The sequence below is a fragment of the Scyliorhinus canicula genome, chromosome 7 (assembly GCF_902713615.1).
Source record: "Scyliorhinus canicula chromosome 7, sScyCan1.1, whole genome shotgun sequence".
NCBI classification, from domain to species: domain Eukaryota; kingdom Metazoa; phylum Chordata; class Chondrichthyes; order Carcharhiniformes; family Scyliorhinidae; genus Scyliorhinus; species Scyliorhinus canicula.
The window spans coordinates 25,711,258-25,724,168 of record NC_052152.1 but is presented as its reverse complement, the minus strand read 5'-3'; the positions used below and the strand labels follow the sequence as shown (position 1 = coordinate 25,724,168).

At 44.4% G+C, this 12,911-nt stretch overlaps 1 protein-coding gene across 1 annotated transcript in view; it reads right to left on the bottom strand.

The window, feature by feature from the left end:
* Positions 1-12,911, bottom strand: part of LOC119968804 (sodium/myo-inositol cotransporter-like) — a 124,658-nt gene that overhangs the window by 91,265 nt on the left and 20,482 nt on the right. The gene's annotated exons all lie outside the window — the stretch shown is intronic.

The window sequence follows — 12,911 nt, the reverse complement described above, 5'->3', positions numbered from 1 at the left end:
TGTGATGATTGCCAAATCACCCAACCGGGTCCAACTATCCCTCATATCAGGATCCTCCTATTAATAATTCTTTTTTATAAATAATTTTAACAATAACAAACAGTAACAAGCAACAATAAAACATAATAAGCATAACACCCCCAAGACCATAGCAACGCATATATCGAATCCCCCCCAACCCCAGTAAACAACAGGAGAACTTGAAAAGAAATTAAAATTAAATAAACATAGTCAACGCCCCCCCCCCCCCGGGTTGCTGCTGCTGCTGCTGCTGACCCAGTTCCCTATTGCTGAGCCAGAAAGTCGAGGAAAAGCTGCCACCGCCTAAAGAGCCCTTGTACCAATCCTCTCAGGGCGAATTTGACCTTCTCCAGCTTAATAAAACCCGCCATGTCATTGATCCAGATCTCCACGCTTGGGGGTCTCGCATCCTTCCACTGTAGCAAGATCCTCTGCCAGGCTACTAGGGACGCAAAGGTCAAAACACCGGCCTCTCTCGCCTCCTGCACTCCCGGCTCCACCGCAACCCCAAAAATCGCGAGTCCCCAGCCTGGCTTGACCCTGGATCCTACCACCCTCGACATCGTCCTCGCCACCCCCTTCCAGAACTCCTCCAGTGCCGGGCATGCCCAGAACATATGGGCATGGTTTGCTGGACTCCCCGAACACCTGTCTTCTCCCCCAAAGAACCTACTCATCCTGGTCCTGGACATGTGGGCCCGGTGCAGCACCTTGAATTGGATGAGGCTAAGCCGTGCACATGAGGAGGAAGAGATAACCCTCTCCAGGGCATCCGCCCATGTCCCATCCTCGATCTGCTCCCCCAGTTCCCCTTCCCACTTAGCCTTTAGCTCCTCTACTGACGCCTCCTCCACCTCCTGCATTACCTTGTTGATATCAGATATCTTCCCATCCCCGACCCAGACCCCCGAAAGCACCCTGTCCCTCACCCCCCTCTCGGGAAGCAAAGGGAATCCCTCCACCTGCCGCCTAGCAAACGCCTTTACCTGCAGGTACCTGAACATGTTCCCCGAGGGGAGCTCAAATTTCTCCTCCAACTCTCCCAGGCTTGCAAACCTCCCATCAATGAACAGGTCCCTCAGCTTTCTGATGCCCGCTCTGTGCCAACCCTGGAACCCCCCATCACTGTTCCCCGGGACAAACCGATGGTTCCCCCTTAGCGGAGCCTCCATCGAGCCCCCCACTTACCCCCATGTCGCCTCCACTGCCCCCAAATCTTGAGGGTAGCCGCCACCACCGGACTCGTGGTATACCTCGTAGCAGGGAGCGGCCACGGCTCCGTTACCAGGGCCCCCAGGCTTGTGCCTCCACAGGTAGCCATCTCCAACCTTTTCCATGCTGCCCCCTCCATCACCCACTTGCGCACCATCGACACATTGGCCGCCCAATAATACCCCGAGAGATTGGGTAACACCAGCCCCCCACCATCTCTACCCCGCTCCAAGAAGACCCTCTTCACCCTCGGGGTCCCATGAGCCCAAACAAAGCTCATGATGCTGCTAGTCACCCTCCTGAAAAAGACCCTAGGGATAAAGATGGGCAAACACTGAAAAAGGAACAAGAACCTCGGGAGCACCGTCATTTTGATGGACTGCACTCTACCCGCCAGCGATAGCGGCACCATGTCCCACCTTTTAAATTCCTCCTCCATCTGCTCCACAAGCCGGGTAAGATTAAGCTTGTGGAGAGTCCCCCAACTCCTGGCCACCTGCACCCCCCGGTACCTAAAACTCTTCACTGCCCTCTTAAACGTGAGCCTACCAATTCCCTCCTGCTGATCACCCGGGTGCACTACAAATACCTCACTCTTGCCCAGATTCAGCTTATAGCCCGAGAAGCCCCCAAACTCAGCCAACAGCTCCATCACCCCCGGCATTCCCCCCACTGGGTCCGCCACATACTGCAGCAGGTCGTCCGCATACAGCGATACCCGATGTTCCTCCCCACCCCGCACCAGACCCCTCCACCTCCCCGATTCCCTCAACGCCATAGCCAGAGGTTCAATTGCCAGTGCTCAAAGCAAGGGGGACAGGGGGCACCCCTGCCTGGTCCCACGGTAGAGCCTGATGTACTCTGACCTCCTTCCATTAGTAACTACACTCGCCATCGGGGCCTCATAAAGCAACCTCACCCATTTGATGAACCCCTCCCCAAATCCAAACCTCTCCAGAACCTCCCACAGGTACCCCCACTCAACTCTATCAAAGGCCTTCTCTGCATCTAGCGCCACCACTATCTCCGCCTCCCCCTCAACCGCCAGCATCATAATAACATATAACAACCTCCGCACATTAGTATTAAGCGGTCTTCCCTTGACAAATCCTGTCTGATCCTCGTGTATCACCCCTGGCACACAGTCCTCTATCCTGGTGGCCAGGATCTTCGCCAGCAACTTAGCATCCACATCGAGGAGCGAGATTGGCCTGTATGATCCACACTGCAGGGGGTCCTTATCCTGCTTCAGGATCAAAGAAATCAGCGCCCGTGACATCGTCGGGGGCAAAGCCCCCCCCCCTCCCATGCCTCATTGAAGGCCCGCACCAACAGGGGGCCCACCAGGTCCGCATACTTTTTATAAAATTCCAACGGGAAACCATCCGGCCCCGGCGCCTTCCCTGACTGCATTTGTCCAATCCCCCTGACTAGCTCCTCCAACTCAATCGGCGCCCCCAGCCCCTCCACCAGCACCTTTGGGAAACATAGGCTGTTCATAAAGCTCTCCATTCCTCCCCTCCCCCCCCCCCCCCCCCCACCCCCACCGGTGGCTCCGACCGGTACAGTTCCTCGTAAAAGTCCCTAAAGACCCCATTCACCTCTGCCTCCTTCCGCACCACATTCCCATCCTTATCCATCACTCCACCAATTTCCCTAGCCGCATCCCGCCTGCGGAGCTGATGCGCCAGCATCCTGCCCGCCTTCTCCCTATACTCATAAACCACACCTTGCGCCTTCCTCCACTGTGTCTCCGCCTTTCTGGTGGTCAGCAAGTCGAACTTGGCCTGCAAGCTACGCCGTTCCCCCAACAATCCCTCCTCCGGGGCTTCCGCGTATCTCCTATCCACATCTAGGAGCTCCCCCACCAGTCTCTCCCTCTCCCTATGGGCCCGGATGGAAATCAGCTCCCCCGGATCACTGTCTTCAGAGCCTCCCAAACCATCCCCACCCGGACCTCCCCCGTATCGTTGGCCTCAAGATACCCCTCAATACTTCCCCGGACCCTCCTACACACCTCCTCATCAGCCAGAAACCCCACGTCCAGACGCCACAGCGGGCGCTGGTCCCGCACCTCCCCGATCTCCAGATCAACCCAGTGCGGAGCATGGTCTGAAATTGCTATGGCCGAATACTCGGCATCCTCCACCCTCGCGATCAATCCCCTGCTCAGGACGGAAAATCTATTCGGGAGTAAACCCTATGCACATGGGAGAAAAAGGAATACTCACGCGCCCTCGGCCTCCTAAACCTCCAGGGATCCACCCCTCCCATCTGGTCCATAAACCCCCTCAGCACCTTGGCCGCCGCTGGCCTCCTACCTGTCCTTGAACTAGACCGGTCTAGTGGGGGATCCAGCACCTTGTTAAAGTCTCCCCCCATGATCAGGCCCCCTGCCTCCAGGTCCGCCTATTAATAATTCTATACATCAGGTGTACATGATCACACTATGGCCAAAATCAGAAACTGGATTTAAATTTACAGCTTCATAAACTAAAAATTATACCAACATTGATCTGTTAATAATTCAGATCTGCTGTCTAGCCTAAGTTTTAGAAATCCAATTTTCTACTGCATCATGAATTCAAGAGGCCATCAAGGGAAGATAGAAAGTCAATAAGGAATTCAGAAGAAATTTCTTCACCTTAAGTGACAAGAATGTGGAACCCGCCAATACTGGGTGTGGTTGAAGCATATATTAAGGCAAAGCTAGACTAGCATTTAAAGGAGAAAGGAATAGTTCAATGTTCTTAAATTCAGCAGTTCCCAAACTGTGGAACTGGACCCACAGGAATCACAGAAAAAAATCTTATGGGGTTTCAAGCTCCACTTCCAGAGGCTGTGCCCTGGTCCGGCAGAGCCCCAGGTTACATCCTACCCTCCTCTTGTAATGCTTCCCTCTCTCTGGGTCATGGGTTCTTAAACGTATTCACTTCACGGAGTCTTCTTTCAGTGGGGACTATGGAGCTCGGCTGAAACGGTCGCAGGTTAATGTTCTCGGTTTATTCAGGAGCACTCCATTTTCCTCAAAGTCCAGCCCAACCACAAACCTGACAATGCCTCCAATGCGGAGCTGCATCCTGCCCGAGCTCAATCCCATCACCCTGGTGCTGCAGAATGACCTGAACCTCAAAGTCAGCTGCCTCAAGAACCTCACCCTGTGCTTCTGCTACTTCCTATCCGAAGTTCAAGAGTTGGCGCAGCTCAGATGACTTGCTGGACATGCCAAGTACATAAAATATAATTGTACAAAGTATTTAAATAATTTTTCATATTTAGATGTACTTTATAACACAAAACAATGATATACTGTTCCACTGCTGCCTTATTGCAGTTGATTTTCGCATCTGCGCTTCTGTTAATTTTCAAATGTTAAACGGGGTCATACTGGAAAATAGTTTGGGTAGTGCTGGAATAGGTGGCTACAAAAGGTAGATTTAGGCAAGGAAAGATGGGAGAAGTTAGAGTGGTGCATAAACACCGGCATGGGCTAAATAAGTTCAATAGCATGTTTCTGTGCTATTGTAATCCTATGTAATCCTATGATGAACAGCATCATTACACAAGTAAAATATTCAACATTTTATTAGTTATTTTGACATATACATAAATTGTTTCATTCCAAAAAATACAAGAGTTACATAGCCATCACAGGTTAAAACAGATTTCATATAATTTTATTATCTTTGGTTAAGGCGGATTGATTTATGTAGTACATCTGTGACACAAATGGACAAAAGAATAATCCAAAACTAAATCCATATATTTCCATCTATCATCCAGGAAGAATGAAACAGCATCTCTTCATCCAACTTGGTGTTTTACATTTCTTTGTGACTCCTGTAGTACAAAACAGACCCACCAATTCCTGATAATTTATAATCTATAATCCCTGTATCAAAAGGCATTAATATGGCAGTATTTCTCCATTTTCCACTCTCTTCAACCTCAACAAATTAGTCTGACTAATTACAAGGAACTCTGTGTACCTTGCAAGATCTTTCAATTACAACATTTTGCCCTGCTGCAGTTTTTAATTAGATGGACACTAACCTTTCATATTCAGGCACAAACGGCCCAACACTTTTCGCCTGAAGCAACACTGCCGTAGCTCCCTCACCCACAATTCTGGAATCACTTGATATTGGGGGCTCAATTCACAATTCAAAAAAGAAAATCTCTATTTGGTACAATCTTACCAGATTCACCACAGGAAGATTATGTCTATCTATAAGTTGAAGGTGAATTTTGCAAGAATAATAATCTAGATGCCAACGTCACTGCCAAATTGAAATTTCCTACAAAGCTTTTAATAGGCTCAAAAAGAGAATTCTTACCGCCCCAAAGCTACGGGTAAGACCTCAAAGCTCCATTTAAATGCTTTCTACCAAATTGCAGGATGAAACTTAATAGGCTTTGAATGTTCAAGGCATTGTCGAATAGAAGTTAAGCAATGGATGGTCTGGGCTATAATCTTTAAACTCATTTCACTTTGGTTGAAATACAGATTAGAAGCATGGCAAGCAACAGCTCTCGGTTTAGAGTTTGAAGAATTAGCTTCATACATTACAGTATTCGCCCGATCCCTATCAGGAGAGGAAAAAAAATTGACACATCGACTGGCGATACGTACGAGGATGATCTTTACCACACTAGTACGCAAGGAATTATCAATATTGGAAATCCAAATAGTGGTGAAGTCAACAGTGGTAAAGGCAGTATGGTGGCACAGTGGTAAGCACTGCTGCCTCGCAGCACCAGGGAGCCGGTTCAATTCTGGCCTTAGATGTCTGTCTGTGTGGAGTTCGTACGTTCTCCCAGTGTTTACATGGGTTTCCTCCTGGTGCTCCGGTTTCCCCTCAATCCGAAGATGTGCAGGTTATGTGGATTTGTACTTTAAACTGCCCATATACTGTCCAATAGGTTAGGTGGTGGTTACAGGGATAGGGTGGATGAGTGGGCTTGTTAGGGTGCTCTTTCAGAGGGCTGGTGTAAACTTGATGGGCTGAATAGCCTCCTTTTACACTGTAGGAATTCTATGAATAGGGAAATCTGACCTCACTCAAGTGATAAATTGCAAATATTTGGAAACATCACCAAAATGGGCAGAAGTATAGCTTCAACATTTAAGATTCATCTTTCTACTGTAATTTTCAAATCAAATTGAGATATTCTATTTTGATAAGGCATCAAAATAGATTAATATGTAATTGCTGTTAAGAGGTCAAGACAGTAATTCTGTGTATTAGGCGACTTCCCTCCCAATCATTCACCTCAAATTAGTTTTAAAATAAATATACTAGATAGAATGCCTTTTTCTGGAATAGTTGTTCCACCCTCATGAATATTTGGTACGCTAAATGTGACGGGGCCTTATAGGTGGGGTGGAAAACTGACAGCCCATTATCACCACAAATCCAAATTAATATTCATCCGGAAGTCTTGCTCAATCGTGGAGGAAAAATAGGTCTGTCATTGTGGTACACAAACTTAACTTCAAAATGGTCTCAATCATTTCCCAACTTTGAAACTACCTAAATGAGATTGTCCAAATTACAGATTAAATCCAACATGGAATTTTGAAAAAAAACTTGTGGGTCACTTTCAATCATCTTGAAAAGGGCTAGTGCACAATGGCATAACCTATATCTCTGATCACGAACCCTGCTAATCCCAAATGAGTTGGACTGGAATCCGTTTTCAAACAATTCAGAATTTTGGCTTTGCATCCTTTAGCACTAATAAACTGGCAACTTATAAATTCAACAGATTTTGAAACTAACCTTACTAAAAATATCCTATTGTCCCCAATTTCCAGCTGTAATAATCCTCCTTCAAAAGCAAATCTATTTAAATCAATTAAACACTAAGAACTGCAAACTTATCAATGCTTGTTAATACTTATCAATGCTTGTTAATACTCCCGTTTACTTTAATGCCGCTATCCTAAATCAACTGTCTTACTAGGCTTAATGGTTTTGGCTTAGCAGTAGACCCAAGAAAATCTACCCCAGTGCTAGAAAATATGAGAACACAAACATATTTTGACTAATGCCAGGCCACATCCTCAGAATTACCTTTTACCCATATTTCCTTTCAAAACTGTGATGACTCAGACCTCGAACACAAGGCATGTCCTCCTTGTCACGCTGAAGACATGGAAATAATGCTCAAGGAGTCAGACCAGTGCACTATTCAGTCTGATCACAACTTCATCGGACTAGTATTCTACTGTTCTGGCCATATGTAACAGCATTCTGTTCACTGTGATGATTTTGCTGTTTGGCAAGAGTTGGACATGCAAGCTGACTAAACTGAAGCATGCCTACTGATATGCCAAATTAATTCAGGTAATTCAGTTTTAAGAGATGAGCAGTTTGACTTGAAAACCACATGGGGCAGCACAATTAAAAATAACTGAGCCAGCAGGTGGAATCCATGTAATGTTTTTTTAATGGACAGGTTATTAGAATTAGGATGTAATTGCTACTATTAATTTGCCATTTCACAATTTTAATTGATCTTGCTAGATTCCAGTAATGATTGCATACTTTCGAATGGCCTCTCCAATTTGAATTCTCTGGGAGGGAAAAAAAATGTTCTGTTTTCAGAAAAACATTTCAGTATGGCGACAGACTTCTTTCATCTTGCTTTTAGAATATTTCCTCAGTATCCTCGATATTAGCTTCACTATTTTTCAGTACAGGAAAGTTTTCATTGTTTAAAGTGGGAGCACTTATTTAGTCCTGATGACAAGATAGTTTATTTCAAGAAACTAAAAAGAAAGCTGCTTTTGCAATGCCTCCTACCGAGATTTCCTGTTCAATTTCACTTTTAAAAACCTCAAGTGTAATTTGACCCAACATTTTCCTGCAACCACATCAACATTCAACAAACTCAATTCATCACCAAAATCCTCACTTCATACTATTAACTAGCCAGTACATGCATTGGTCGGTCCCAGTTCAGAAAAATGAAAAGCTAATTTATGAAAGGAATCATTGTAGATCAGAAGGCTGGTATGTATATAATTTTAAAAAGAACACAAGATTGGACAAATGGGAAAGACAAAAAGAAAAACGGGTAGGCAACAGCCAGAAACAGACGTGCCCATCTTCAGTTTTTAGCTATCCTAATTAGATCCAAAATATTTTACTACACAGTATATTAATTGCATAATCTCATTGTTTGGTAATGTGGCATGAAACTTGTGATTTGCAGTGAAGCAATGAATTTTTTTTTAAAAAAGGGTTAAACCATAGTGTACAAAATAGCTCAAAACATCCAATCAGCCAAATAGACAGTAAAATTCGCAACTTAACTCAATCAATTCTTTGGTATTTGAAATGTACCATTAAGAGTACGGTAATTGTAATGTACAAGGCCTGTAACTTTGTCACAAGTTCAGAGTACTGAAACAGGCTATTGAAAAAAGTATGACTGTAATACTAAAGATTTCAGGGCTGTATGTTACTCTCTCCCCCAAAAAAAACACACTGATTAAATAATGGTAGGTAATTCCAATAATAGCTGTTTATAGTGCTCAATCATAAAAGAGGGAAGGCTTTTTTAAAGCTTTTTAAGAACCACGGCCACTTATTCTGCATCCATGACTGGTAACTGCCCAGAAATTCTATAAAATTTCACCTTATAACTTTACAAGATTTGGGAAAAACTGATAGTTGTATTCTAATACCTCACAAGGTGGCAAGCCTTGCCAATTCAATCAACTGAAGCGCAAATCGAATTCTCCAAATGATCTTTAAACATATGCAGATGTGTTCACTCAGTACTTTCAATGAATGATCAAATAAAAACGAGCTGCAAATGTATCTCAAGTATCTTATCAAACATAAAACAATATACTTTCAAATGAAGTTTAAATTATGAATGCCAGATTTTTAAAAATCTAGATATAATCAAAGGTTTTGGAAGAAAAAAACCATGACGTCAAATATCAGCTGTGGATTTCATTTCCAGGTTTATGCTGAGCATTTCCCAATTTGCAATCAGGAGAATTAATTTTTAAATGTCAAACCGTACTTTAAATTCAGATGCAGATAGCTTGGTGTGCATTTGCAGCATTTTGTTTCAATTTAAATGTTTAAATTACTACACGAACCCAGTGGTAGCAGCCACGCGGAGAACGTAGACCCAGTTGAGACAGCACTTGGGGATAACCAAAATGCCCCCCCATGGCCCCCACCTGCGGCAATCACAGATTCCCCGCAGCCATGCTAGATACCACCTTCAATGATGGAGGCAGAACGGGGGCACATTGACGGTCGGGGCTTCTACGTAGAGCCCAGACTGGCGACACTGGACGAACTGATGAGGAAGTGGAAACTAGCAAAAGGAAAGGAATTCAGACACCTCCAAATAAAACACTTCCTCTTTAAAGAGACAGTGGGGTACCCCGGGGCCCCAGAAAACGCACTACTAGAGGACCCGATTGGCACAGGCACAAGCAGCAAGAAGAGGGGGCTATGTGGGGAAAATATACGGACAGCTACTGGACAGAGCTCGAACACCACTGGACGAGACCAGACAAAAATGGGAGGATGAATTGGGGACAGAGGTAGGGTGGGGAGACTCTGGAGCGAAGCACTGAGCAGGGCGAACTCCACCTCCTCCTGCACAAGGCTAAGCCTAATGCAGCTCAAAGTGGTGCACAGAGCGCATCTAACCAGAACCCAAATGAGCAGCTTCTTCCCGGAGGTGGAGGACAAATGTGAACGGTGCCAGAGGGGCCCAGCCAACCACTCCCACGTTTTGGTCTTGCCCCAAACTTGCTGGGTTCTGGACAGCCTTCTCCGAGGCAATGTCCAAGGTTATGGGGGTGAGGGTGTAGCCATGCCCAATAGTGGAGCAGCCAGAGTTACACACGGGGAATAGGGCCAACGCTCTCGCTTCCCTGGTTCTGAACAGCATTCTCCGAGGCAATGTCCAAGGTTGTGGGGGTGAGGGTGAAGCCATGCCCAATAGTAGAGCAGCCAGCATTACACATGGGGAATAGGGCTAATGCCCTCCCTTCCCACACCGGAGAATCCTGCTCGACTAGCGATCGGCAGCACCACCCAAAGCTGCAGACTGGCTCGCTGACCTCTTGGAATTCCTCCACCTGGAGAAGATTAAGTACGCCAGAGGGTCAGAGGAAGGCTTTTGGGTACTTGGGGGCAGTTCGTCAGCCTTCCAAAACCTGTTCGAGGCCAGCAGCGAGGAGTAAGCTAGGGAACCAAAGGACTGTGCAACGGGGCACCACAAAGAGGAAAGGTGCTGAAGCAAATGGCGGGGGAGGATCATAGACCGATCCAGAGGGCAACAAAATGTACATAGAGTTAGTTAAATGAAGGACAAAACAAACCTCTAAAGTAAAAGTTAGCACAGGCAAAAAAAATGTAATGTAGATACACAACAACTGTTTATAAATGAGAAAAGCCAATTAAAAGATAAAAAATGTTTAAATGACTTTTGTAATGGATGAACACCCCTTCAGGCATGTTAAAAAGTGCAGATAATCAAAACATATTTGATGGGCATGTGTGTTCTTCCCTGCACATCAACATATCCAGTCCAAACTACTGCCACAAATAATTGGGTAACTAGACATCCTCACAGATCAAGGAATGTCGCTCTACACAAAAAAGATTTTGTGTGAAACAAAAATACTGTTTTGTTGGGGATGGGATAAAGACCATGTAAAATTAAACAGAAAAGGCTATTCTGCAAGTACACATCACACATTTTTGCAAATCTTATGGCAATTACATTTATGTTTTCACGAAGACAACCAATGGTACTTACACAGCAATATATTCGTTTTTATTTTATAATAGTTATTTACTTATATTCAAAAATTAAACTTTCTAATTTGTGTCTGCAGTTCACTGTCAGTTTTGTTTGGAGAATTTTCATTGCAAGTAGACTATATTTTCTTATATTTTCCACAATGACCTGTAGTGTATTTTGATGCAACATAGCTACTATTTTCAACCAATATAAGGCAAACTTTAAAATAAAACTGCAAGTGATTTTTTTTTTTAAATGACTAAGGAAGGAGAAAATATGCAAGGAAGACAAATAAAGGAAAATATGGGAGGGGTGGGAGAAAGAGAGAAAACACAGCCCTATAAATGATAGTAAATAAATAACATTACACCTCAAATTAACTTCGGAACACATACACTTTGAATTCTCCTCCATCCAATCATCTTGCTTTACTAAATTTAATTATGACAGATATAGGATGTGGGGGAGGGGTCACAAGCACCACTGATGTTACCATAAAGGCTACATAGTTTCTTTGTTATCACAAAGGCTCCATCTAAGCTAAGCAGATGTTACAATATCATTACAACTGAAAACAGCTAAAGTTGCCAAGGGTTCCCCAATAATAAAGTATTAATGCTTTCCACTTGACTGGCTAGAATAAGAATTATTTTACAGGGCAATTTTCTTTTTAAAGCCAGATCAATTATAATTATTATAGGGCAGCACGGTGGCTCAGTAGGTTAGCACTGCAGTCTCACGGCGCTGAGGTCCCAGGTTAGATCCCGGCTCTGGGTCACTGTCCGTGTGGAGTTTGCACATTCTCCCCGTGTTTGTGTGGGTTTCGCCCCCACAACCCAAAGATGTGCAGGGTAGGTGGATTGAACACGCTAAATTGCCCCTTAATTGGAAAAAAATAATTGGGTACTCTAAATTTATTTATTTTTTTTAATTATAATTATTATACAATAGCTACGGTTTTCATAATTTGAATCTCACAACTATGATCCTTTTGTTGGTCTATATATTCACCTCAAGTGGTTTCTCACAATGAATCTCTTTTATAGTGAGCATCTATTACACAGAAACTATTACATGAATGGATTTAATACCCAAAAATGAATATGTAGAATACTTGATAGTACACTGGAGCAACTGATTGCAATCCCATTAAAAATGAAGGCGCTAGTTCAACTCTCTCCTGTCCGTTCAACTAAATTCCTGATCCCAATTTTGAAAGATGTTCAACACAGATCAACACTCGGGCAGGAAAGGGGATTTGGGGTAAACAATCACCCTGGGATCACAGCTGGACACTTTCTCTCCAGCTAACTTTGCAGAAGAGATCTGGGAGCAGATCAACATCCAATAGATGGCCAAGCAGCACTTGGGAGAGGCAATTGGGACAGGGAAAACTAAATGAAACATTTTACATGTTTTTCACTTTTCATAAACTAGGTTAAAGTTAGCAATCAGTTCAGTCTATTCAATTATATTTATATTGGGGGGGGGGGGTGAAGAGAGAGAGAGAGAATGATAAGCCACAAGAGGTGCTGGAGCCCGATAGCAGCCATCCATGGAGAGGAACCAGAGGTGGTCGTACCACTCAGCTTTTTACTCGCCACAGGGAAGCTCTTCCTCAGGCAGTTCTTTCAGAAGTGAAATTAGGAAACACTTCTGTACACAATAAGTGCTCAGATATAAGCATTTTATGATCAAAAGATTATTTCACCACCTCTTTCTCTCCCTCCCTCCCTACCACCTCCTCCTCCTCTCTCACTCTCTCCCCCCCTCCCCACACATCACTTTATCAGTAGGGGGGGGGGGGGAAGTCAACTTTATAAAATAAATTAAAAGGGGCATAGCTTATTTGCACATAATTCACAGAATAAATAAGAAAATGGAGTTAC